The sequence below is a fragment of the Crocodylus siamensis genome, chromosome 15, assembly GCF_052110815.1.
Source record: "Crocodylus siamensis isolate JL-2025a chromosome 15, ASM5211081v1, whole genome shotgun sequence".
Classification (NCBI taxonomy): Eukaryota; Metazoa; Chordata; order Crocodylia; family Crocodylidae; genus Crocodylus; species Crocodylus siamensis.
The window spans coordinates 28,891,812-28,917,688 of NC_143409.1; the positions used below are offsets into that span (position 1 = coordinate 28,891,812).

A 25,877-nucleotide genomic window follows, 5' to 3' on the forward strand; every position below is an offset into this window, starting at 1 on the left:
GTACACTCCATGATAAAGTAACCAAGCTCCGGGCAAACCAGCAAGAGGGACTGGTGAGAGAAACAAGGCTGGGGAGAGTCTGTGATGGCTGCAGTTCAGGTTCCAGTCACACAGGACCCAGAGCCCCAAGTTACATCATGCACAGTCACAGTATCATAGCTGCAGTATTGTAGCCCATCTGGCCAATCCCATGCTGTAGCAGTGGAGGTAGTGACACCGGAAATGTGGCTCCCCAAGCAGAGGGTTCTGCTTGGCAAGACAGCCCCCACACAACTGTCCCAGTCCTGCCCTTCCTACATCAGCTGGACCCCAAAGGTGCTGCAGGAAGCCAACTTCTGCATGCAACACTGGGCTCATGCATCTGCTCTGGGAAGTGCCACTGCACATCCCTCTCCTTTGCCCCATGTTGTAGGTACACAGAATCCCACTGGGAAGGCTGCTTCTCCGGTCAGTTAGCCTCCTCCCCGCAGTCTCCTGGAAAAGAGAATCCAGGGGTACCGACTTCCCCTGGGCTACTGTAAGGTAACAACTACTCCTCTCCTTCCCAGCCTGTAGGAATGATACTGGGCCGCCTTCAAAGAAACACCCATCTTCTAGTCTTACTGAGCTGGGGTAAAACACCTGATCCAGATATGCAGGAAGCAAACAGCACTCTCCTTCCTGGCACACACTGGGTTCCCAAAACATGGTTGTCCCTGGTGGTGACACACTTCTCAACCAGCTGGGTCTGGCATTGGGCAGGCAGCTGAAATACAAGCCTACTTGCATGCGATTGTTTTTATTTCTCCAGCCCCAAGAATAACAAAACCATTTTTGCTAAATGAGCAGTCCCCTCAGGTAGAAATGGGTATAGGATGCTTACTACAAAGGGCTCCAGGGAGGCTAGACAGGAAAACCCAAAGAGATGCAGAGTCAAGGCTCTCTATCCATCCAGAGAGAGCTGCAAAGGACAAGTCATAACAATCCCCTCCTGGAATTTTTTCCCACAAAGCTTCATTCTCCCCCCCGCCCTTTTCTCTTTCTAACTTTAGATTTTAAACACAAGCAGCAAAGAGAGAAATTCCTGAGAGTGTTGTTCATCTGTTTCCTATAAAGTGCCTTGTGACTGGCCATGAGGACAATTTCAAGCCAGCTTCCAAAATATAAAAACCCTAAAACAGGCATTTTTTAATCCTTCCCAGAGGCTACTGTCTGGGGTAATAATGTAAAGCAAATGGAGGTGTGGGGGATATGTATGTCACAGGGGGAGATGTGAACATAGGTGAGAAAAGGTGCCTGTATTTGCACCTGTGAGCATTTTCATGTGTGCTTTGCATCTGTGTGTATAGTGAAGTTGCATGTGTTCATGAGTACACCAATTTGCTGTGTGTGCCTATACACGTGTGGTGGGTGTGGATAGGGAAAGATCTGTGTTTGCTGCATCTTAGTGAGTTGTGGTGTTGTGTTTGTGGGTACACATGCATTGTGACTGAACCAGTTTGTTGTTTGTGGGGGAGGAAGGAGGAAGTATGATAGTGTTGGTGCTGGGGGAGGGGTTTGTGCACAGTTGGGCCACATCTAGATGAGCATGGACATTTGGTTCCCTGGGGACAAAAAGCAGCAGCACTGGCAAACACCTGTGCCATGTGCCCTCTGGCACACAGCAAGCTATCCACGGTGGGGTAGGGAGCCTTACCTGGGGGCCAGGGAAGCTGCAGCCACAGCACTCCTGCAGCTCGGAGCCTGGCCGGCAGCCAAAGCGTGGCTTCAGCAGGCCAGGCTCCAGTTTTGGGTGGAGCATTTTGCAGCCATGTGCACCACCCTGGTTTTTTTTCTGCACAGGTTTTTTTGACCCTGGGATCTCTGGAAGGTAGCAGCATGGGAAACACCTGAATGCACAGTCTGTGGCACCACATAGCCATGCCTGTCTTCATGCCACCTTGGTGTGCATTAACGGACTGTGGTTTTCTGCATACATGTACCATAAAACCCACTTCTGCCACAGACTGGGACAGGTTTGAGCTATGTAAGTTGATCCTACAAACACTTCTACACAAGTAGCCATGCTTCCGTGATCATGCCCACTGGGTGCAGTAGGATAACTCATACAGGTAAAGGCTCTCATGGGCAGAAGGGTTTGCTGGACTGGGCTCTGGCAGCTGGAGTTTCTTTTTTTGCTTTGAACATTTTCTGCTGAAGCAAAGAAGGAGCCCTAAGGGTACAGCTGCATGTGCCCAGCAGCACTGCACAGAGATACCACAGCCAGCTACACATGCTGGAGGCAGAACCAGAAGTAACACGGCACAGCAGCATTAGCCCAGCACTCTGCCTGGACTAATAAGGCCTGCTTCTCAACAGAGCTAACTAGGTGGATGCATCCCCATGCTAACATGGCTATACTGCTTCTGGTTCCAGAGCCAGCATACACAGACCTAGCAGGAAGGTCTCTGCATTGTGCTATATAGACATACCCTGGGGGTCCTCAGCTCCAGCAGGCCCTCTTGTGTCTCCCCATTACAGCCTACCATAGAGACCTCCCTATATACACCCCACCCACACAGCCTCATCAGCTGCAAGGACAAGGACAAGGACCTGGAGTTCAAGCTGATTTCCAGAGAGAAGGACAAGAAGCCCATCAAGATGGGGGTGTTGCTGGAATGTGAAAGGTGGGCCATTTTGGGGGGCTTTTCTTAGGGTCTTGGAAGGGGACAAGCCTGTTTCTCTTCTTCCTCCATTTCTAAGCGGGGCTTCACCCTACTGCTGCGATAACAGTTACAGTGCACTGCGTGGTCAGCTGCTGCAAAGGGAAACCAAAGTCAAGACAATTCAGAAAACCATGGTATTAATGAAGCATGAATGAAGCATGTCTCCCATGCTTCAGTCCCAGCTGCCCCCAAGGTTGTTCAGCAAGAGTAGAAACAGAATCAGAGAGGGGGATCAGCCTACAGTGAAAGATGCCCATTTCACCTGCATGTTTTCAAACCCTCAGATGACACAAGGCAGTGCAGCATCACTAGAATCATCATACCTACAATGATTCACATAATCTGGGAACTGATACATAACATAGGACATGGCCCCCTCAACGCCTGTGGATCAAACACCCTGCTCCCAGGCCATGCAGTCCCTGCCACACCCCTGGAGAGGCCACAACCCTTGCAAGTCAAATACAGTTCAGCCTCAATTATCCAAAAACTCAAAGATCTGAGGTTTCCAATACAAGGTCACAACCTCCACTGTTTCCTAATTGCATGGAAAACCTGCTTGATTCCCCACCTCCAGCATACTGAGTGAAGTATGATCGTGTTGCTGTTGCCCCTGGCATTTGTTGGGCTCACTACTTTCTGCGGGGGAGAGGGGGTCAAGGGCTTCTTAGAGCAGGTGCATTAAACCTAGGACAGAATCTAACACCTGCTTTCCTGCTGGAGCTGTGAATACTGGGGGTAAGGTATGCGATCCCTTCCTGCAATGCTACATTTTCATCCTCTGCAGAGACCATGAACTCCTGCTTTGAGCACATAGCTCCCCAAGTTTGCTGTGGATGCTTTCTTCCTATTGAGGTGAGGTGGGCTCCAAACAAGCCCTCATTTATTCTCTCCAGAGTGTGGCCTGGCTTCCTGTAATCACTGTTATGACCTCAGTGGACAGATGAGTGCAGTAGGCAGGTGACCTTGCCTGAACCCTCCCAAGTCATCTGAATTACTGCAATATGTTATTGCAAGCACTTGGCTGCCTCTTTCCTATAGGGTTTGAGATCTCCTTGGAGCCAGCAATATATTACTTTTAGGGTTTGGCATGGTTGCTCCTCTCCCACAGGGGTTTTGACCTGCATGGACAGATACATTACTTCTATCATTTGGCCTCACTCCACTTTTCTGATGGCAATAATGAGCCAAGATCTGTGAGACGGATACATTTCCCATCCCTCCCTTTGCTCCTCCTGGCAGATTTAGAAGTTCACATTTAATCGGGAAGGGGAAAGATGGAAAGGAGCTCAGAGCTGTGGTTTTTGTAAATGTCAGATGGGAATGAAATCTTAGTGCATTTTATTAAACTATGCAAATCCACAGAGCATGGCCGTGCATTTCTGGGCTTTTTGCTCTGCTCTCCCCTCTCCTCCCCTCCCCCTGCCAAGTAACCAGCAAGACAAGGATTAAGATTGGGGCTGCTATTATAGGATTCAGGCTTTTCCTTCTCTTCTCTTCTGCTTTTCGTGTTTAGAGAACGTGCTACTGGAGAAGCTGTATTAGCTGAGAGAGCTGAGCCATCTTCATTAAGGCAGTCTGTCAGAGACCTGGGTGTCGGGGCAGATGAGTCCTTGTCTGCTACTACTGGGGTCTGGCACCTTCCTGAGGTGCCTGGCATCATCCATTGTCAGGCAGGACATCGGTCCAAGCCAGTTTAGCAAATTCTAGATCCCAGTAAGTTTCTCCCAGACTTCCTACAGCTGCTGTCTGCAACACTATCCCTTGCTGGAGAACCTTACACTCCCAGCCCCTAACATCCAAGCCCATTTTTTGTCACAATACAGTACCCTGAGTGTTAGCAGAGGAGTGGGTGTGAGCATCAGTCTTCCTCCCCTTGTTCCCCATTGGAGCGCCTCCAGCTGGCAGACAATAGTCCTGAAATAACAGGGGGTGAGCACCCTAAAACAAGCACAGTATTCCCTTTGGTGCCTCCCCACAAAGAGAAGCAAGCAATACAATGACCTCAACAGCCAGCCTTCTTGCACCACTGTTACAGTGACGCCTGATGGAAGCAGCTAAGGACAGCCTGTATAGCCAACCCATCATTTACAGCCCCAATTCTTCTGAGAGTGCTAGGAATTATAAATCAACAGGATAAGTTATGCATTACCTGCAATTTTTATTAATGGGTTTGTCCAAATCTTTAGGTGTCATTGGTTACATCTGGAAGGAAGGAGACCTTTCCCCCCAAATTCTGTCCCTCCATTACAACATTTTGAAGATTTTACTGTGTGAGAGATTGTTAATTCCTATGGTAGAACATGTTTGAGAGCATATTGCACTTTGAGTATCTGTGCATGCATGTGCATATGCACATGCACGTGTGTGTGTGTGTACATAGCAATAAGGCTGTGTGTGTGCATATGTGTCTGTGTATATGGGTGGGGTACTTGGCAGCGTATTGGGCATGCAGCTGAGTATAGGAACACATGTGTAGCAGTGTGCTTGGCGTATGCGGCTGGAAGTACGAATGTATGCAGAATGGTTTGTTTCTGAGGAGGTAACTTTGAGCTTCTATTGCCAAGCAATGAAGGGGCTCAAAGGATACTGTATGCTCTGTATGTATGTGTGTTCATGTGGCTGCACGTTTGTGTTGCTTTCCTCCTTTACATTTTTCTGCATCAGGGAAGATCCATCACTTTCCTTTTCTGTAATGATGTTGACCTGATTAAAATTTTTATTGGATTTTACAAAATAATTTCATACACACCATTCCCTGGAGCCTGGAAGTAGAAGGTAGACAGTGGGGGAAGGGGAAAATGGAGAGAAGAGTATATTAGGAATACAGTGGAGAAAGAAAATATTTCTATTTTACTCCAAAATGATTTTGCTGGATGAATAATATATTAGAAATCTTGCTTTTTTTTCCAAGAGTGTTTTTCCAAAGGTCTCTGAAATGGTACAAGCATGAAAAAGAAGGTACCGCTCAAGTATTTTGGAGCCATTTCAAAACTAGTTTTGCTTTTTTTCTAGCCCTTCCACTGCTGAGATAGCCAGATGCCTTCCCCATGGACAAGTCATGTACGCCTGATCAGATACCACAGCAAGGCACCATGGGGGTGAGCATAAGAAGGACAGGCAGGCAGAGAGAGAACAGATTAATCCAACAATCAGTGCTGTCATCTGTCAGTCAAAAGCAACAGCTGATGGTTTAACTCTCATGGTGTGCTTACAGGGCAAGCTATGCTTTAAATCACTTTTTATGCCTCAAGTGCACCTTTGGGTGACAGAATAGCTTCCTTCCCCTCTTTTAGAAAGAGAAACCCGTGGCCCAGTCACTCTGGCACTGGCTCTCCAGCTCACTACACACAGTGGGGGACATAGCTACACACATCTGATTTTTTTCTTTTACTCCCTTCTGTCCACCCAGACATGGACAATTTCTTTCTGATGGACCTAAAATTTCACAGGAAAGCTCTTAGAAAAAGGCAAAATTCTGGAAAGCTTGAGACAAATCAAGAATGATACTTGTGACAGAGTGGTTCAAAAATTGAGATGGTCTTGCTTAATTTTTATAAGTGATGCCCTAACAAACATTTCAGAGCACAGACTGCACATTTGCTTTGCTCTTATCCCCTGCAGAAGGGTTGACAAGTTTGAGGGTGCGTAAATGTGGAAGAGGGAAATGACTTACCTATCTGACCTATTTGTATATAATTACATTAGAATGCAAGCTGTTCTGTCCAGGCACTTGCACTTATATTATATTACATATGCCTGCATTGCTAGCGCAATGGGTAGCCTCAGATCCTATATGCTACTGCAGTATAAATAACATTTAGGGAGCTCTGTGTGGCATCCTGAGCGACATTTTTCACTTCCTGACTCCTTTAGGGAGTGCAAATATGCCAGCTAGTTGCAGTGCAGAAGCAACTTGTATGCAATCAGAGGTTAGCATGACAAGTACAGGTATATGTTATTAGAACATGGTTTCTGCTGCTTGCTCTCTGATTTACCCATTAATTTCTTAGTGTCTGCAACTGGCCTTAAGATAGTGCTACCAGAAGCACACAAAGCAACATGTAGATTGTTTGGGCAATTTTTCCAACACATTTTGGAAAAACTGAACCCAATTTTCATGTTTTCTTGCTTACTTGAAATTCCCTTGGATCTTGAGGTTTTCCCTTCTCTGAAGTGAGTGTGTAATCTTTTCCTCCTAACTCCACATTAACCAACATTTCACCTCTGCTTTCTGTTAATTTAGGAGGGGATTGTGGCCCATGCATAAGTTCTCCTTACCTTCCTACCCCATTCCCCAAGCTGGAAGGAGATCTATCGGCTGCATGCTTGGCGTTTCCCTTCATCTTTTTTATTGCCCTGTAATGGTGTATGCTGTGGTGCTTCATGTCCACTCCAAAGCTGAGGCAAAAACAAGCTCTTCACTCATATAGCTCTGCAACTGCACTTCAGTTTTGAACTGCCTCATGGCTGTAACTTCTGGCAGTTCACTGGATGCGTATCCCTGCGTGGACACCCTACCTCCGTTCCTGGACCTCCCCTGGCTCTCCCAATACACCTCAGTCCTAACCAATGTCATGTCCTTGCAGTTCCAGTCCAGGTTTTTTCTACATCTTGGCCAATGTAGCTGAATCCTGAGCTTCAATCCAATCCTGACCCAACCCCGCCTGAGCAGAAACTGAGAGCACTGAACAGAGCTAAATATTGTTCAAGCAGACACTATGCAAACCCCCTGCGACAGAGATAATGCTAGTCTGCCGTGGAGGATCTTGGACTGTAAAGGGACCTACATATTAATGAATGGTTATCTGCACACAGTTTAGAGAGAGGTCTGGGCCTCCCCCCAGACAGAACTGTGGGGTGCTAGGTTGTATACCCAAGCCCCAAAGAGGTTACTCCCATCACTTTGTGATATTGTCTCAGACACAGAGCGAAACGTGCACAGTTCTGTCCAGGGGGCTGTTTCCTGGACGCTGAACAAAAAACAAAAGAAAGAACTAATATAAAGTCTCCCAGAGAGGGCAGGCACAGCTGTTCACGAGGTAACCTCCTGCATCTGAACTGAAAACAGAAAATGGCAGCTGCCCAGGAAGCAGACAAGCAGTCTCATCTACATTCACCAGAGCAGCCCGCAGAGAAGGGATTGACAGGAGCGCCTTTCAGTGACACAGGTTCTCAGCTCCAAGAAACAAGCTTATGAGGTGGACTAGGAAAAGGCTAAATTTGTTCCCATCTCGCAATGGGCAAAACGGGTCGGAGAAAAAGAGCAGACCCAAGATCCAGCCAAGCCCAAATCTTTTCAGGGTTGGAACATTACCCTTTTCTTTCAGAAATGTGTTCCCCCTATTTATACCTCTTTACTCGTTCTGGCTTTACCTAGGACTAGGAGCATAAATGCTGTGACAAAGCCTGTTCTCATTAGAACTAATTTGTCTGATGCTGTGTTAACAGGGCGAAGACTACTTACAGCATGAAGGCCAGTTTGTTCAGAGGGTACATGCCATGTAGACATACCCTGTTTACAATGCAGTGCCACAAAAAAGGAAGCTAGCTTGTTTCGGGGGCCATGACAGGTAGCTCACTCAGATCAAAAATATCAACATGGCACTGCACTGTGCAGCACAGACATAACTCTGTGCCCATCCCATCTGCCAATAAGAGAACTGGCTCATTTCCAGACATAACAGAGCCAAATGCTCTCAGAGATGCCTCTGAGAAACCTCCAGCTTTGGAGTTCATCTCCCCTGTATGGTCCACTAGGAAACAACTTCAAGATGCCCTGATTTATGTCTATGCTAGGATTGAGTTACAATGACATACACATCAATCCACTAGACATGAACCTAGACCCGAGTTTCCGCCTGTTCTTTGAACCAAAAGTTGTTACTCAATGACAGTGATTTGATGGCCTGTGTAAAAAAAGAGTTGTTAGTCTGATGACAGCGGACACCACTTGTCATTCCTGCTGGCATTTTCAGAGGAATTAGATTGGCTATGAGCAGTTCATCCACATCAGGACTGGGCAGGGTCAGGAGGTTGGACTACATGACCACTTGAGGTCCCTTCCGGCCCTATTTTTGTCAGTGCCATGCAGGGAAGCTTGCACTGCCATTAACTCTGCCCTAGATAGTAAGGCACTTTTAATTTCAACCTGGCACTTTTTCCTGAACCCACACTCATATATAACATATTTATCAAAATAGTCCCAGGATGGCTTGTCCTTCTCAGATTCCCTTTCCCCTATTTTGACAAGAATTCACTATTGTCAGTGATATCAACAATCACCCAGCTCCAGTTCTTCTAATTAAAATGGAGATTCACCAAGTGCTGCTCCTACCTTGTTAATACACCCATGTAACCTCCACCTGCTGGGCTGATCCTCTGTCCTGCCCACCCTAGTGACTAGGACTGTGCGAAATTTCAAAAACCATTTTGTTTTACAGGTGTTTCGGCCCGTTTCAATGCTCAAGACACCAAATCTGAAATGAAACGGAAGGATCCAAAAGATCTCTGAAACTAAACTAAACGATCTGAAACATTTCAGAAATGTTTGGATGTTTTGGAGCCGGGCTTGCAGGGAAACGGAAACTAAGAAGAGGAAGACGAAGAAGGGCAGAAGGACTGCTCTGATATTGACATCTGTAGCTGGCCAGCGAGTTGTCCCTGAGGTCCCTTTCAATCCCAGTGCTCTGGGGGAGTGACGGCAGCCTGCTGTCATCCTGTGTGCAGATCTGAGGGGCTGTGCCCCCCCAGGAGGGGTATGGCACAGCCCCACAGCCCTCCTGGGGGGCATGGGCCCCCGGATCTGCAGGCAGGATGACAGCAGGCTGCTGCTGCCGGCTGGGGCCAGTGCCAGCACCTGAGTTTGCTCGGCACAGCCCACACCAAGTACAACCAGGGGATCCATGGGAGAACCCCATGGCTGCCCTACCCAGCCCCATCTTCTACCCGGCCCAGCCTCCAAGCACTTTAAAGAAAAAAAGAAAAGCCCTGCATTCACCAGCTGCAGGAGCAGCGATTGGAGCCTCTGGGCACTCATGGCAGACTCACCTCCATGCAGCGTAGGACACAGCTGACAAATTGCACAGCTGCAGTGCGCCTTGGGAGGGCACCACACACGCTGTCTGGGACCTGGGGCAGCTCCACGTGTCAGCTGGGGCCTGGCACTGTTTAGCCCCAGTGGACCCAGCTCCCAGACAGCGTGCGGTGCCCTACCAAGCCATGTTGCAACTGTGCCATGGGGCAGCTGCCACACGAGTGCCAGGTGAGAGGAAACAATCCCTGCTTCCCCCTACTGCCCTGTGCTGGGCAGGGGAGCTCTGCCACAAACACCCAGAGGCCCCAGTCACCGCTGCTGCAGCTGGTGAGTGTGGGGCTTTTAAGTGCCAGGACTAGGCTGGGGCCAGCTGGGCAGGGGATGGGGCTGGACAGGGCAGCCATGGGGTCTCCCCGCACCTGAGGAGAGGCAGGCACAGCCGGAGGAGCTGGGAAAACCTGCAGCCGCCCAGCTGTGCCTGCCTTTCCCCAGCCGATCTGAATCTCCGAAACAGAGTTGAAACTCCACAACAGATTTGGCTGAATCGAAATGGAGCAGTGATCCAAAACACCAAAACAAATCACTGTCCTCTGAAATGGCCAAATCCAAAATGGAAACGAGACATAGCTGTTTCCCACAGCCTTATCAGTGACCACAGCCCTGCACTCCCCAATGGTAGTGTTTTCCTCCTGCATACCATTTTCATTAAAGAACTCTCCACTACTTCAGACTTCCTGCTTTACTCCCAGATTCCCTTGCATTGCTCTGTTCCCCACATGGCCTTCAATTATTCAAAAGTGTACAAAATGCTCCGGGAAAGATCCTCAACCAGCATAAATGAGTGAAACACCCATTCAATCTATACAGCTTCAGTTATGATCTCTGCCAGTGATGAATCTGGCTTGCTATCCTTAGAGGTCTTTCTGCCCCTCTATTGTGCATGCTATAAGGGAGAGGATAAACACAGCCTTTTAGTTCCTAGTTTTGCTAGACACACACAAGCATACTAACACCCATAGAGACGTGCTCTGCGTCGCTGTCCTAGTTTCCATTCATGTTTGTGACACACTTTCAGACTCCCATAGCAGCCTCAGCTATCAGAAACAGGAATCCTAGTCATATCTGGAGCCTTCAGCAACATCTGACACTCCCAGCATAAGTCAATTATCAGTCATTAGTCTTACAATATCATTCACTAAAGAGATATCAGAGACAAGAAATGACCTTCTAGGTTATCAGGTCATGCCACCACCTCCTGGGAGCCAATGAAGGGCTGTTGCTCACAGCCTACTCTCCAGAGGTTTGCCAATCCAGTTAAAAATGATCCCAGTGACAGGACTTCCAGCAGTACCCTCAGGAGAGATGGTTCCACTGTCTAAAAAGCCTCTCTGCTATTCAACCTAAATTCTGTTTTCATTTTCATTCCCTTAATTCCTAGCTAACTTCCTCATTGGCCAAAGGCCTCCAAGCACCTTGGAAGAAATAAATGAAAACTGATTTATGATACATAAGGCAATGTCTTGATTCCCTTCAACAGAGGGAGCAAATTCTGCCAGACACCTTGAAACTACACAGCACAAACAAGCAACAGAAAGCTCAAAGGAGAACTAAAAGCCCAAGACCCAGAGGTCAGAAGAGCTACTGATGTATTTCTAAGTGCAGTACCTGGGCAAGGGAGACACTTGTGCCACTGCTGACCCCGGACTGAGAAGACCTTGCTTCCTTTCCTTCCAAAGTTGGGTTCTGAACATCAGTACCTCCAACAGCAAACATCTCCCACAGACCACATGAACTGGCCACAGTGTGCTGTCTGTGTGGCTTTAAATAGCAAGAGCAATTCTACATATGGTACTTGTAAGGTGCTTGGTACCACGGTGTGTGAGCCTGGATCATGCACAGAGATTCAGAACATTTCAACAAAATGGGGAAGGAACATTTTCGCAAACATAAGGGAATTCTTGCCCACTCGGCTCTCTGGATAACATTACAGTAGTCATCACCAGAATATTGTCATGAAAATTTAGAATTTAAGATGAATTAGGCATCCCAGCCAGTTTCTCAGCCTCTCTGGCCTTAGCACTCCCTTCAAAGCCCACAAGCTCCTCCCTGTGAAACCCGCAATGCCAACAACCCCTGTCTTTGCAGCACGGGCAATGCTGGTGACATACCTGACAATGTGCAATGCCCAGACCCTTTCTGCTCTTCCCTTTTTCTCCCCACAGCGCTCAGCCATGCAGCTCAACAACAAAAAGAGGGCACAAAGCCGGGATATTGGGCATTTAATCGATATGCTCACATGCATGCAGGTAGATCAGGCATGTGCTCTACAGGCATAGGGAAATATAGTGTGACACCACAGGGAATTCAAATTAGAGGTGGGCAAACATCAAAAGGAGCAGAAGCTCAGGTAGGATGGATGGCCTCCAATTATTTGGGTTCGAATTCTGTTTCTAGCTGTCTCAAAATTACCTGGGAGGTGTTTCAGGAGTAGTCTCTCTCACATATCAAGCACTAATATGGACCAAACAAAAATACAGATAAAGCCCTTTCAGCAACATTCATGAAAACGTAAACTGATTTTACAGAATCATAGCATCTGATTTTTCAACTGCTCACAGAAATAATCTAAGCCCAATTCTGAGCAAATGCATCAGGAAATACCAACCACATTTGCCAACCACAAAAGTGCCTCTTTTGGTACAAATGCAGATATTCCTGCCTTCATGCCGGGGGTTGTACCACATGACCTTCAAGTCCCTTCCAACCCAATGATTCTGGGTGGCCACAGCAAACACCAGCTTCAAATCCTACTGACAGTTTATGCGTAGGGGACATAGCATTAAAAAATTAGGAGGTCTGGGTATTCAGCCCAAGTCTAAAGTGGGGGACACAGTGTGACTGTTACTTTATCCAAGCCAGTTTCCTCCCCCCTAAATATTGCCACAGTGAGGAGAGAGCACAGAGATATTCATCTTGATTATGATCATAGAGTCCATGATTCACATGGAAGTTATTTTTTTAACAAAGTACAGAGATAAAAATAAATGAAAAAAACAACAGGAAACTTGCCTCCTTCCCAGCACCAGGGATAAACCAAGTTGAATGTAAACAGCTCAGTTCGACCCAAATATTTGTTTCGTTGCTGAGTAACTCTGCAAAAATGTTGCTATCTTACCAGCATCTCTGGAGATTAGGTGGAAGGGAATTTTAAACATGCTTTCACTGCCTGTTGTTTTAGGAGTTGCAGCTTAGACGTGAATTATCAGGACTGTTTTTCTTTCGTAGCACCCCTGACCTTCTGCCACCAGACTCTGTAGGAGACAAGCAAATGAGGAGAGGGGACTGTAAAATTTACAGCACATCATAAACACACTGTTGATGTGAGCGCTCAGTTGACACATTCACTTTCAGAGCCTTCCAGATTCTCACACACCCTAAGAGTAGGATCACACTGCCTTAGAAATACCTAGAGGGGAACATTCAACCCACGGGCAAAGCAAGTCCCAAAGAAAGTTGGGCATGTCTGGAAATCTTCTGCAAAGCATGTGGCCCAAGGTCATAGCAGAAGACAGTGATTGCAATTGGAACAACAGCCACATTTCCCAAGCCCCACAGTCTCTCTCTAGTAACTCACTGGACCTAATATGATGTCTCCTCACCAGAGGCTGGAAAACTCCCCTTCTGAACCCAGGCAAAAGGGCAAAGGCAAAGCTGGGACCATGACCTCACTACTGGAAGTGCCAGTCTCAGTTAGGTGTTATGAGACCTCATTCCTGGAAGCACTCAGGAAGTTCAGCCAAATCCAGCACTAACTGTGCTTCTGCCTCCCTTCCTGAAGTCCCAGCCACTCCTCAAAGCTCCCACAGTAAAAGCTTCCCAAATGTGGAGGAGGAAAGGGAGGGTATCATACATGAGTACGTACTTGGCCCTATACTCCTTAACATCTTCATCAACGATGTGGACATCAGTATCAGAAGCAGACTGGCCAAGTTCGCTGATGACACCAAACTCTGGGGTAAAGCATCCACACCTGAGGACAGGAGGGCAATCCAGGCTGACCTGGACAGGCTCATCAAATGGGCAGATGAGAACCTGATGATGATTAACACTGAAAAATGCAAGGTTCTCCACCCTGGGAGGAAAAACCTGCAGCATGCTTATAGGCTCGGCAGTACTATGCTGGCTAGCACTATGGATGAAAGGGACTTGGGGGTCATGACTGACCACAAGATTAACATGAGTCTGCAATATGATACTGCTGCTAGTAAAGCAGTGAGCAAAACGCTTGCATCCATGGATGTTTCTCAAGTAAATCCCAGGATGTCATCCTCCTGTTGTACTCGGCCTTGGTGAGGCCACAGCTGGAGTACCGCATCCAATTCTGGGCTCCACAATTCAAAAAAGATGTGGAGAAGCTTGAGAGGGTGCAGAGGACAGCCACACGCATGATCAGAGGTCAGAAAAACAGACCTTATGATGAGAGGCTGAGAGCCATGGGACTCTTCAGCCTAGGAAAGTGCAGGCTTAGGGGTGATCTGGTGGCCGCATATAAGTTCATCAGGGGTACAGATCCCCCAGGATCTGGGGGAACGTCTGTTCATCAGAGTGCCCCAAGGGATGACCAGGTCAAATGGTCACAAACTCCTCCATGACCATTTCAGGCTGGACATAAGGAAGAACTTCACAGTCCAAGCCCCCAAGGTTTGAAATAGATTGCGGGCAGAGGCGGTTCAAGCACCTACTTTGAATGCCTTCAGGAGACATTTGGATGTTTATCTTGCTGGGATCCTATCATCCCGGCTGACTTCCTGCCCCTGGGGCAGGGGGCTGGACTCAATGATCTTCTGAGGTCCCTTCCAGCCCTAATGTCTATGAAATCTATGAAACAAGAAAAACAGCAGTTGTTTAACTCTGGCAAGCTGCAAGGGTGTGTCAAAGAAGTATTGTTCTTCTCCAGTTCTGAGGGTGAAGGTCTTTCTGCACATGGGAGCCTATGAGGGATATTAGAACAATGGGGTCATCTCCACAGAGACAGTAGGCCCTCACCTCCACCTGCTTCATGGCGAGAGTCATCTCTCCTGCTAGCACCAGTGGGGCTCAGAGCTCTTGCACAGGTGTCTCTACTCAGAGGGTGCTCGGCTGTCCTGCCTGCTTGGTGTCTTGCTGAAAGGCAGCGCAGTGACAGCCGGTTAGGTTGATCTGAGGGATGTGTTCCCTGGGATTGTTAAAAGACTCTGCCAGCCCCTAGTTCCTATGAAAGCCGAGAATGAATTTATCAGTGCAATAAAAAACATTTCCAGGAGACCAGCTACAAAACTCAAGCTCTTCTTAAGGCCTAGATTAATACTTCCGACCCTTCTTACCTACCCCACCCCCAAAACCACACATGCTTCTCCCAGGCACACACCAGCATCCCCTTCATAAGTGAATGGCTCGCAAAAATGCTGTGCTGCCTAGCTCAGGCCCTGCTCAGCTAGACACAGTTCTCATTTCACGCACTCTTTATCACCTCAAAATCAGAGGCACACAGTACATAGCAGGGCCTTTGTGACACAGAAACTCAGAGTAAGTGAGATACGAAGATCACAGCTACAAAAATGGCAGCCTTTCCCGTAAAGGCTGCCTGGCTTGTCAAGATTTTCCAGCAGCATTTAAGGGAAGGAGAGCGGGGGCGGAAAGGAGAGACGCATGCAGATAGGCAGGAATTACTGCAGCCACAGCACTCAGTGGCAGGGCAGACTGGCAGGCCAGATGGCACCTGAGTGCATGGGAGAAGACAAGAGGGGAGAGCAAGTTAAATTCATGTTTTTATTGCTGCCATACACGAAAGCGCTTTCACTACATAGTGCTTAGGGGACAGGGGATTCATAAATAACAAGGTAAGATTATCCTCAGTCCAGAGGAATGGAGTAAAGGATAGCTGGGGCAGAGGTGTGGGAAACCTCATCATAAGCTTAAGTCGAGGGAGAGAGGGAATACCAAAAAGGAAAGAGAATGCCAACCTTTCCAGCTCTGGGAGGCTTGCTCACAGCCTTTTGGGCCAAACATTACAGAAGAGGTAGCCAGCAATAGATAGAGTGGTGCCAGGGGTACACATTCTACTGGGGTGCTGGAGCCAGCCCGTCTCATTCCCTCTGTCCTTCATTCGGGTGTTACTGCTGCTCACCAGCGTGTCCTCCTCAAAGTGAGAGGTCTCTTTATGCTCTGGCAATCTAGCACAGTCACTGTGGCTCGCTCTCTGTAGGTTTGCACTGACGCATGCCACCTCCACACTTGGCCCTATCTATACCTACTCCACTCGTTCCATCTCCCTAGCACTGTCTCCTTCTGGGCTGAACATCTCTACGGCTCTGGCCATCCACTGCTGAGCAGTCAGCTCTAACTGCAGCAGCTCTAGCTTTCAACAAGTTTAGATGGACAGAAAATTCCAGGTGTCCTTACTCTTAGAATACAGGGAAGGGAAGATGCTGAGTGTGATGAACTGGGCTTGTTTCATCATCCACTGCTTGGCTGAGACAAGGGAGATAGTGTCAGGATAGGGAACTAATGGACTATTATCTCACAACAGAAGCCTCTGGGTCTTAATGTACCCTGAAGATAGTCAAACAGGCTCTCTCACACCACAGGCCCAGCAGCATCTCTTACTCTCAGTGGTCAGGGACAAATCTCAACCAGGAAGGCAGAAGGCTTTCCAAGAGGTTTAAGCATAATTTTGAAATACTCATCCTCAACCTTCAGAGAGAACCATGGGAGAACCACCCAGCTCTGGGGCCCACAACAAGCTCCCCTGAAGTCAGTGGGACTCTAACCAACTGCAAGGCCTCTTATAGGATGGGGGCCTTTGACTGTCCAAGGCACAGGTTCAAAATCTAGCTGTGCCACCTCAGCCTTTCATGCCAAATATATTTATCTCAGGAGGTTTTCTCTGTGCATCTTTACCACTGCCCCAACCAGTCTGATGAAGGCTTTCCAGACCCACAGAACTTCTCCATAGATTCAGCTGGGAGCTTCTATGCCGCCCTCCATTTTCCTGTACAGAGGAGCTAAAAATTCTCTCTTTCCCATTTTCACCAAAAATCCGAACATTTTAAGAGAACCATCATTCAGTAGTGAGTATGCCTGTGGCTGTGAAAGTAGGCATTTTTCCCCAGCAGTACCAAATAGTGTCACTGAGAACAGCCTTGCCTTTAGTGTGGGGCATGCCAAGACATAATGTTTGACAATGCTCCAGTCTTGCACTTATGTTTCATTTTTTTCAGTTTTCTCCCACGCACGCTTTGGCTAGGAGCAGACATTACACATAAACTGGTTTAAGTGATCAGAAACCAATTTAAAACTATAACAGAACACATGTTCAGTGCACATAAACCAGTTTCAAAATGGCTGAAACTGGTTTGAGATAAATCTGGTTGAATGTTGTATATCAGACTTAACTGATTTGGGGCAAACCAGTTTATTCAATGTCTGCCCCAGACCCCTTGCTAGTTCAAGTTAAACCAGACTCCCCCAGCATCCTGGCATGCTCTCTGGGCTGGGCGGGGCTCTCTGCTCCACAGCAGAACTGGCCCCTCCCCTCTGCTCTCAGGCTGGAGCTTGGCAGAGACTTCCCCCTGCTCCCCCCACCTTACACAGGTAGCTCTCAGCATTACCTAGCATATGTCAAGATGGCTACAGTCCATGCTGTGGCACACGGGACAAAAGCAGAATCAACAGATAGCTGGTAATGTTCTTTTGTTGTTTTCTTAATAGGGTGTTAAACACTGAATTAGGGGTGATAAGCACTGTGTTATCAATTCCCTGCTGGGCTGGTCAGAAGCCACACCACCCTAATCATAATGTCTTGCCAGGGCCTAGCTATGCCCCTCTCAGCTCAGCACTCTGGAAGGGAAGGGAGGGCTGCTATAGCACCCCCTGGCTTTTAACCTGAGCCACTGCAGGCATGTACCTGCATTTCTTGGATGTCTGTGCAGTTACAAACTGATTCAGCCTAGTCAGGTTAGACTAACCTGCAAGGATTGAATCAATTCAGGCTCAGGTTTTTCAAATGTCTGCCTCCAGCCTTTGACCCAAGAACCAGCTGCTTCCCACTTGTCTCTGAGACAACTGCATTTCAGTGGGGCATGAGGTGATTCCTTAATGGCTGGAGTTTGTAAAGCTCTGTGGGGTACTGTTTAAAGAAAGCTGACTTACATTTGCTTATACCCTAACAGGAGGCAGCTGGATGCTTTAGATATATTTTAAGGGTCCAGTTCTCCTCTCAGTGACTCTCGGGACCTTGTATAAAATGCAGATACATGCGCAGCAGCATAATTTGCTCTTTGGTCCAGTCTTTGCATAAATTCCTGTTTGTGATGGATACAGCCACAAAAGGACACTGCAAAATCCTTGGGTATCCAGAGACTCCAATGTAACTTCTCTGCACAAAGTGAATAATTTAGGTCTAATCTGCTGTAGAATAGGTATTGGTCACATTAAGGACATACTTGTGTTTTCAGTTCTGTCAAGAAAAGGCATTGCTCTGATATCAGCCTGCTAGAAGCCTGGCTTCCTTCGCCCCATCTCATAGCAAAACACATCACAGCAAACTTTATAATCTGCCTAGCAAAGCAGATCCCAGCAGCAACTGAATTTGAACTTAAACTCTAGTTCTCATGGCCAACTCGAATAAAAATGGAAAGCAACTGATAAAGAAAACCCACAGAGTAAGGCAGTGCAGGTTGGAGACCAGGAGGCTGGGGATGTAACTGGAAACAGCAATGACCTGCCAAAGCAAGCGCTGCAAACATTAATTGCTTTTTAATTATTCTGCCATTTTTCCTCCCCAGTGGTTGGCATTTATGGCCCCCCGGCTGCCCTCAACTGGCTACAGAGTGGAGTAAAGAAGCCATGGAAGCTGAGTGGGTGCAGGCATTAGGAACACACAGGTGTCATTTGTACATCAGCCCATGACTAGAGGGAGCAGTAGCAGCGTTAGGGGAGGGCAAAACAGGTGACCACCTCTGGCCCCACACTTTATAAACATAAAAATTAATTACACTGAATATCTGCATTATCAATATTGTATTAAGATACTTTCGTTGCAGTTTCATGGTTAGGGCAAAGTGAAACTGAAATCAAAAATGTCTCAGCTGCTTATAGGTCATCAAAATTAAACCTCTAAGGGACCCCAAATGACTCTCTTGCCCAGGGCCCCAACAACCATAAGGCCACCACTGGAAGGAGCTGGGGTCAGGTTAGGGCATCCACCTTCCTCCGAGTGGTTAAAATTCTCTACGGAACAAGGCTGATTTTGAGTACACAGGGGGTTCACAGCATTCCCTAAGTGGGTGTTTCTTTCCTGAGAGAGGGACATGAGCATATAGGTCTGGATGCCACTGGCAGTGGCACCTAAGCCAGTTGACTCCCTGTGTTGATTTGCTTAATACCTAGGATAAAGGGTATGGAAAGGGCAAAAACATTAGATAAGGACTGACATTTTGTTCCCATGTCCAAATGTTCAAGCGTATGTAGACAAGTATTTCACTCCTGGAGAAGTTCAGCCTGGCTCAGTATTGGCAGATACACTTCCAAACCCATGGGACCTGATCCAAACCAAATCAAAGGTGTTTTTGCCCATCCAGCCATGCCCATGCTGCAGGGTGCTTCAGCCCCAGTACAGGGTCCCTTGTGTTATTTCTGCAGCTTGATTTTATTCAGCCCCGGGCTGAATCCACCCTCTCACTTGCAGTGCTCTGGTTTACTCCAGCCCTCGGCTTCACTCGCAGCAGCTGATGCAGCTCCACCCTGATGCCAACGTCCCTTGTTATTGCAGTTAGACCCCTCCACTCTTCATAGGCACAACTCTGTCAATACACCTCAGTCCTGCCATGCAGCCCCATCCCCAGCCACCCAACTGGCAATTCCCCCAGCTCTGTAACTGTGCTTACTCCTGACCTGGACCACCCTGATAACAACTACTCCAAAACAGGACCTCCACCATCAAATGTGTGCCATGACATAGGCAAATGTATAGGATGAAGAATCTAATCTCACGCCTCATTGCTGAGAAGAATCTTTTCAGCTTAGTTCAAGTCTCTTCCCCTACATCCATCCAGAGATATTCAGAGACACCAGGAGATGGATTTATGAGCCTGGAATGACCAGTGAGCAAAGGCTGAAGGGAAGGCAAAAATAAAGTCCCACTAGAAAATGAGAATTCAGCCACAGCATCCATGCACAATAGAGGAGAGTTAGAAGCAGTTCAAGCAGGACAGCACAGGGCTGCAGCAGCAATAGCAGCAGGCTTGGCTTCCTGGATGTCAGCAAGCAGAAAACATGCTAAGTGTTTGCAGGCGGAAATGCCCAGCTTCAGCAGTTTTCTCTTGTTTTCCTCTGGTGGGTTGATGGGAATTTGATGAAGGCTTTTTTAATATATAAAACCAGCATACATACATTATATAATGTAAAATATCATACACGCACACAGTTCTGCTTCTAAATACCTGCAAAGCTTCTATTTCTTGTAGACACAAGTGCCAACACCCAATCCTCAGCTACTGGACTTACAGGCTCCAGCTGGGTTTACTAAGATTAGCTACTGTGAACAAGGAGCTGGACTGGTCCTGGGAGGCCTGCATATGCTTCTCTGCACTGCCCTCAACCCCAGGCAGATCACTTCATCTTTCTATGCTCATTTCCTCCTTACCTAATAATGGAAATGGTCTTAGTTGTAGCCTCTGGTTACTGAAGTAAGACTGCGCCATCTTCAGTCACAGGACTGTTTTCAGTTCAGGCAGTGAAGTACAGTACTGCTATAGCACATGTAGTCCTAGTGTTCTGGACACACTCACTGGAAATCAGAAGTGTAGCAGCACAGCTCCACATGCAGGGCTGTTGCACAGCACCCAGGGCAGTGCTGGCTCTTGCCATGCCAAATGCAGCAGTGGAATCAGCTACCATTGCAATGACAGGTGTTTTTGTGCCCCTTAACAAAGGTGGAGCCCAAGGTGGCTACCCTGGTCATCACCCCCCTCCATTATCTGGAGAAACAATATTGGGTCTGCTAAATTTGAGGTTGCTTTCTAAACTCTGTTTTTGCCTTGGAAAGCATTTTTTTAATCTGGTTCTGTTCCCTTGGAAAAAGTATTAAAGATCATACAAAGTAATGCACCTCCAGTCGAACAGAAACCAGAGAAGCAAAGGAGATAAGTCAGTAGGCTGGCCACTGACCTGTTAATTCATGAGAGATAATCCTGGTGGTCCTTTCTGGCCTTGAACTCTACTGACTGTGTCTTCCAACAGGCTGCCTGCTGGGGATTTCCACCTGGATGTTTAAGGTTCAGCTGCCGACAGTCTTGTACCATGAGAAGTTATTTACCTGTGGGTACCCGACCTGTAGGTGCCTGATCAGTTAGCATTTGACAGCCATTTTGTGCTGGTGTAGATGCCTGCATAAGGTCCAAGACATTGGGGAACCAGGTTTATGGACCTTATATGCACTAGCCAAGGTCCTGACCATAATTCACTGTCAATGCAACTCTGCCAGAGGCACCAGTGCTAGCAGCTGTAGTGTAAATATAGAGCAAGCTTTCTGGGTAAGATAACAGTGATATAGAGGTCTGTGCCTTGCCAGCTTTCACAAGGGTACCACCAGCAGTACTGCCCTGACAGCAAGTTATGGTTATGGCACTTGCCAATTCAAGGACAGACTCAGTGACTGAACTGCTATCGATCAGGGCAGATGTAACCATGGGTGGTTCAACTCATCTAGTAACTCTGACCTCTGGAAGAATGTGATGTGTTCAAGTCACCCACAGAGCCTTGAGCTGCTGTGCCTTGATGAAAGTTTCCTTCTACCTATCCTTGGGGCTTGTTCAATGTTGCTGTTCAGCCAAGTATTTGTATTTGTATGTGTTATAGCAACAGGGGGGCGAGTGGGGCAACCACTCTGGGTGCTGAAGTAAAAGGGCACCAACAGGTGCTGCCCAGGGCTGTGTGAAACAGCACCATTCCATTTTGACGTTTCAATGGAGTGTTTCCTTTCAAGTTGCATTTAATTTCAAAACCACTGTTTCATTTAAGTTTCACTGAAACTATTTCACTGTTTCGACGTTTTGCCCATAGGCTACAATAGGGAAGCACAAAACTGCCTATAACACAATGCCAGTTTTTGTTGGCATAGTAACTGCAGTGCCAGGATCTGATTCGCACTTTCTAAAGAAATCAAAAAGGAAAGGGATGAGAGAAGTCACATCCCCACCCTGTCTTAATAAGCTGCAGAAAAAGAGAAAAAAATCCTTATAAAAATCCATGTGGCCTTTTCCCAATACTCTGTCTCTGCAACAGGTGGTAGGTAATCAGGGAAACATGTTTAAGGAGCTTGCAATTGAGTGCACAAAGATGGGAAATGATTTTTTCCCTGCACATATGTTAAAATGGTATTAGAAACAAGGAAACATTTTTGTTTATCTTTAGATTTTTTTCTTTGAATTTTCCAGGTTTTCAACAACAAGAAAACAAAAAATGAAAAGCTCTTCAAAATTTCACTTAAAATAGAATTTAGTTTCCGGGATTTCAATTATTCAAGGAAAGCATGAACACTGCCAAATGAAAAGGAAATTTTCACAAAAGAGACGTCTGCTTTGTCAAAACACTCTTTTCCATCAAAAAGTGTTTTTGAGCATCTCTGTCATCCTAACAAGATCAAATTGTGATATACCAACAGCAGTGCTGTGGGCTTCAGTGGGATTGCTTGCAGTGTGACTAAAGGCTTCACAGCCCAACATGTAAAGGTTCACACTGGCTTGGTAACTTGCAATTTTCCCTGCTTGCTTAAGATCCTTGGCTTCCTTGGAGCTCTGCTGATTTACGTCATTTGAATCTCTGGCCCAGAAGGTCTAACATCAGTGTGCAGTCATTGAAATATTAAGCTTGAGATTATGATCAACCCTAAGAGTTTTAGCACTAGCCAAGGGGAACTCTAAAAGGTGGTTAAAATTAGCTCTTAAATGAAGACAAGCTAAAGTAGCTAGTACATTCTGATCCCACATCTGAAATGTTATTGCTGCATTTCCTGTAATAAGCTTTTGAACTTTTGCTGCGTGCATCTGTAAAGCAATGGCCCAGAAGTGAGACTGAAGCCAACTGAAGCCCAAGCCCACTGGATTGCAGAGCAAGAGCCACTCAGCTGTCTGAACTGAATGGACAATCTCTTGCTAACTCAAAGTCTGCAGCTGACCTATGAACCTTTATGGCTAGGGGCAGATATTCAAAAAGCCAGAGGCTAAATTGAATCAATCTTTACAGGTTAGTTTAACCTACAAAGATTGAACCGATTTGCAAGTGAATAGACGTTCAGGAAATGCAGGCACATGCATGCGGTGGCTCAGGCTAGAAGCTGTGGGGGGATGCTAGAGCAGCCCTCCCTTGCCTTCAACAGCAGCCGCAAGGCTAGAGGGAAGCTGACTGGGGGTGTGGCCAGGCCCCTGGCAGGGGCTAAGTATGATTGCAGAGGGGCTTAAACCCCCACCCTGGCTTTTAGGGACCTCAGCCAGGGTGTGCTTCGAGGTGCGGGGGAAGCAGCCTTTGTGAGGCTTGCCCCTGAGGCCAGACACTGGCTGGGGCAGTGCCTCAGGCAAAGGGTGGTGGGGCGTAGGGATTAAACTCCACCATCTCCAGAGGAGAGCCATGCGCATAATCAGAGGTCAGGAAAACAGATCTTACGATGATAGGCTGAGAGACATGGGACTCTTTAGCCTGGAAAAGCATAAGCTCAGGGGTGATCTGATGGCTACCTATAAGTTTATCAGGGGTGACCACCAGGATCTGGGGGAACGTTTGTTCACCAGAGCGCCCCAAGGGATGACTAGGTCGAACGGTCACAAACTCCTGCAAGACCATTTCAGGCTGGACATAAGGAAGAATTTCTTTACTGTCCGAGCCCCCAAGGTCTGGAACAGTCTGCCAGTGGAGGTGGTTCAAGCACCTACATTGAACACCTTCAAGAGTAAATTGGATGCTTATCTTGCTGGGATCCTATGACCCCAGCTGACTTCCTGCCCTTTCGGCAAGGGGCTGGACTCGATGATCTCCCGAGGTCCCTTCCAGCCCTAATGTCTATGAAATCTATGAAATCTCCAGGCAGGTATGGCACCCTAGCCATGGTCTGCCCATCTTTCCCCACCCTTCCTGCTTGGGTGGCAGGGGGCCTGGCCAGAGCCAGCTGGCACGGCCCTGCTATCTGCTCAGCGCTGGGGCTGCAGCTGTGGCTGAGGCTGTGGGGCGAGCCGAGCTGGTTGGTGCTGCTGAAGGTGGATGTGGAGGGGCCGCAAGGGCTGCATGGCCAGGTTGCTTCAGGCTCCCTGAGCCCAGGCTGGGCTGGGCAGAGCCCTGCCCAGAGGCTGTGGCTGCAGCATTGTAACAGCCCAACCCAGCAGCATGGATGGGGGCTGGCTGGGTAGCAGGCTGCCCGGGTGACTTGGAGATGCCAGTGGGCCCTGAGCCTGGCAGATGCCCACTGCCACCATGCCCCCTGCTCTGTGCAGCACCTGGTGGCTGTGACCATATGAAGATCTGTGGGCTGGCCCATTACCACCAGCAGCTGCTGCCACGGCCACTGCTGTGGCTCCCCTGCCACACTGCACCATGCTGGGTGAGCAGGGGGAGCTTCAGTCCAGTGGCTTCTGCCCAGGACACGCGCTCCACCTGCCTGGTGCATAAGCAGTCCCTGTGGGTGGACGTAGCAGGTGGAAAGCAGCCAGAGCTGGAGCCAGAGCTCTGTTTGCTGAGCTGAAGCTCTCCCTGCTCCCCTACCTGCCTCCTGGCCTGAAGTGGCACAACAGGGGCAGAAGATGGAGGAGTACCTGCTGGAGGCAAGGGGAGGCTGGCTGGGGCTGGCAGGGCTGTTCTGCTCCCCTCACCTCCAGCTGTGGCTCCTGCTCTTGCTGCACTGCACAGCACCGCTCAGGATAGGGGGAGCTTCAGCCCCACGGCTTCTGCCCAGAGAACAGAGGTGTGGCTCCAGCTGCTTTCCATCTGCTCTGCCTGCACAGAGCAATGAGCAGCCCCTGTGGAGGTGGGGGTCAAGGTGCAGCAGGTCGAAGGCAGCCAGGAGCTGGAGCTTTGTGCCCTGGGTAGAAGTCACTGGGCTGAAGCTCCCCCGTCCACCCAGAGCAGTGTGGTATGGCAGGGACAGCAGCAGCAGTGGCCACGGCAGCAGCAGTGGCTTGAGGTGTGGGGGCCAGAACAGCCTGCCCAGCCCTGGGCAGCCCACAGCTTTTGATGTGGCCGCAACCACCAAGTGCTGCACAGGGCAGGGGGTGTGGTGGCAGGCAGCTGCTGGGCTCAGGGCCCACTGGCATCTCCAAGCCGCCCAGGCAACTTGCTATCTAGCCATCCCCCACCCGTGCTGCTGTGCCAGACTGTCACAGAGCCACAACCACTGGGCAGGGCCCTGCCCAGCCAGCTGCGGCCCTATGATAGCCCCACCCGGTCTGGGCTTCGGGAGCCAGGAGCAATCTGGCCGCACAGCCCCTGCCTGAGCTGGAGCTGTCTGGGAAGGGCCTGGCCCCTCACCTCCACTTAGTAGCACCACCCAGCTCAGCCCCATAGCCCCAGCCCCAGCCCCAGCTCCAACTGCTGGTGAAACAGGTGGATGGTGGGGCCATGCAAGGGAAGGGAAGTGGCTGACAGGCTGCTGTGCCCTGGCCAGGGGCCCCATGCTGCCAGTGGGACACGGGACAGATGGGAAGATTAAATCCCCCTCCCTCTCCCCGTTTGCTTCAGACTGGGGGGGGCGGGGGAAGAGGGGCCTGAGACAGGCTGCTACACCCTGGCCTGGAAGACTCTGGTTGTGAGCCCCAATGGGAAAGGGGGGTGGGAATAAGCCCCCTCCCTGCTTCCTTTGCCTCAGGGTGCCATGCTGGCTGGTGTCTGCCCATGCCCTGCCCCTGCTCCAGCTAGAAAGCAAAGGGGCAGGGCCAGCCCTGCTTTCTGGAGCAGATATCACAGCCCAGGGCTGAAAAGCATGCTGGGGGGCTCCAGTTCAGGTTAAACCAGGAAGGGGTCTGGGACAGAAGTTGCATAAACCAGGTTGACTCAAATCAGTTAAGTCTGATACTGCATTCAACCAGGTTTAACTTAAACCAGTTTGGGCTATTTTTAAACTGATTTATGCAAAG

The 25,877-nt window shown here is 48.5% G+C and overlaps 1 long non-coding RNA gene across 3 annotated transcripts in view; it reads right to left on the reverse strand.

Annotated features, from left to right (window-relative positions):
• LOC149852288 (uncharacterized) overlaps positions 1-25,877 on the reverse strand; it is an 89,732-nt gene that overhangs the window by 44,018 nt on the left and 19,837 nt on the right. For 2 of the 3 annotated variants that reach the window (XR_016439337.1, XR_016439338.1), the window contains exons 3-4: positions 14,463-14,598; positions 12,896-13,031 (exon numbers count right to left, since the gene is read on the reverse strand). This is a non-coding gene — a long non-coding RNA (uncharacterized LOC149852288). Of the gene's footprint in view, positions 1-12,895; positions 13,032-14,462; positions 14,599-14,766; positions 14,972-25,877 lie in introns of all 3 variants that reach the window. The other variant, XR_016439336.1, reaches the window with a different exon arrangement.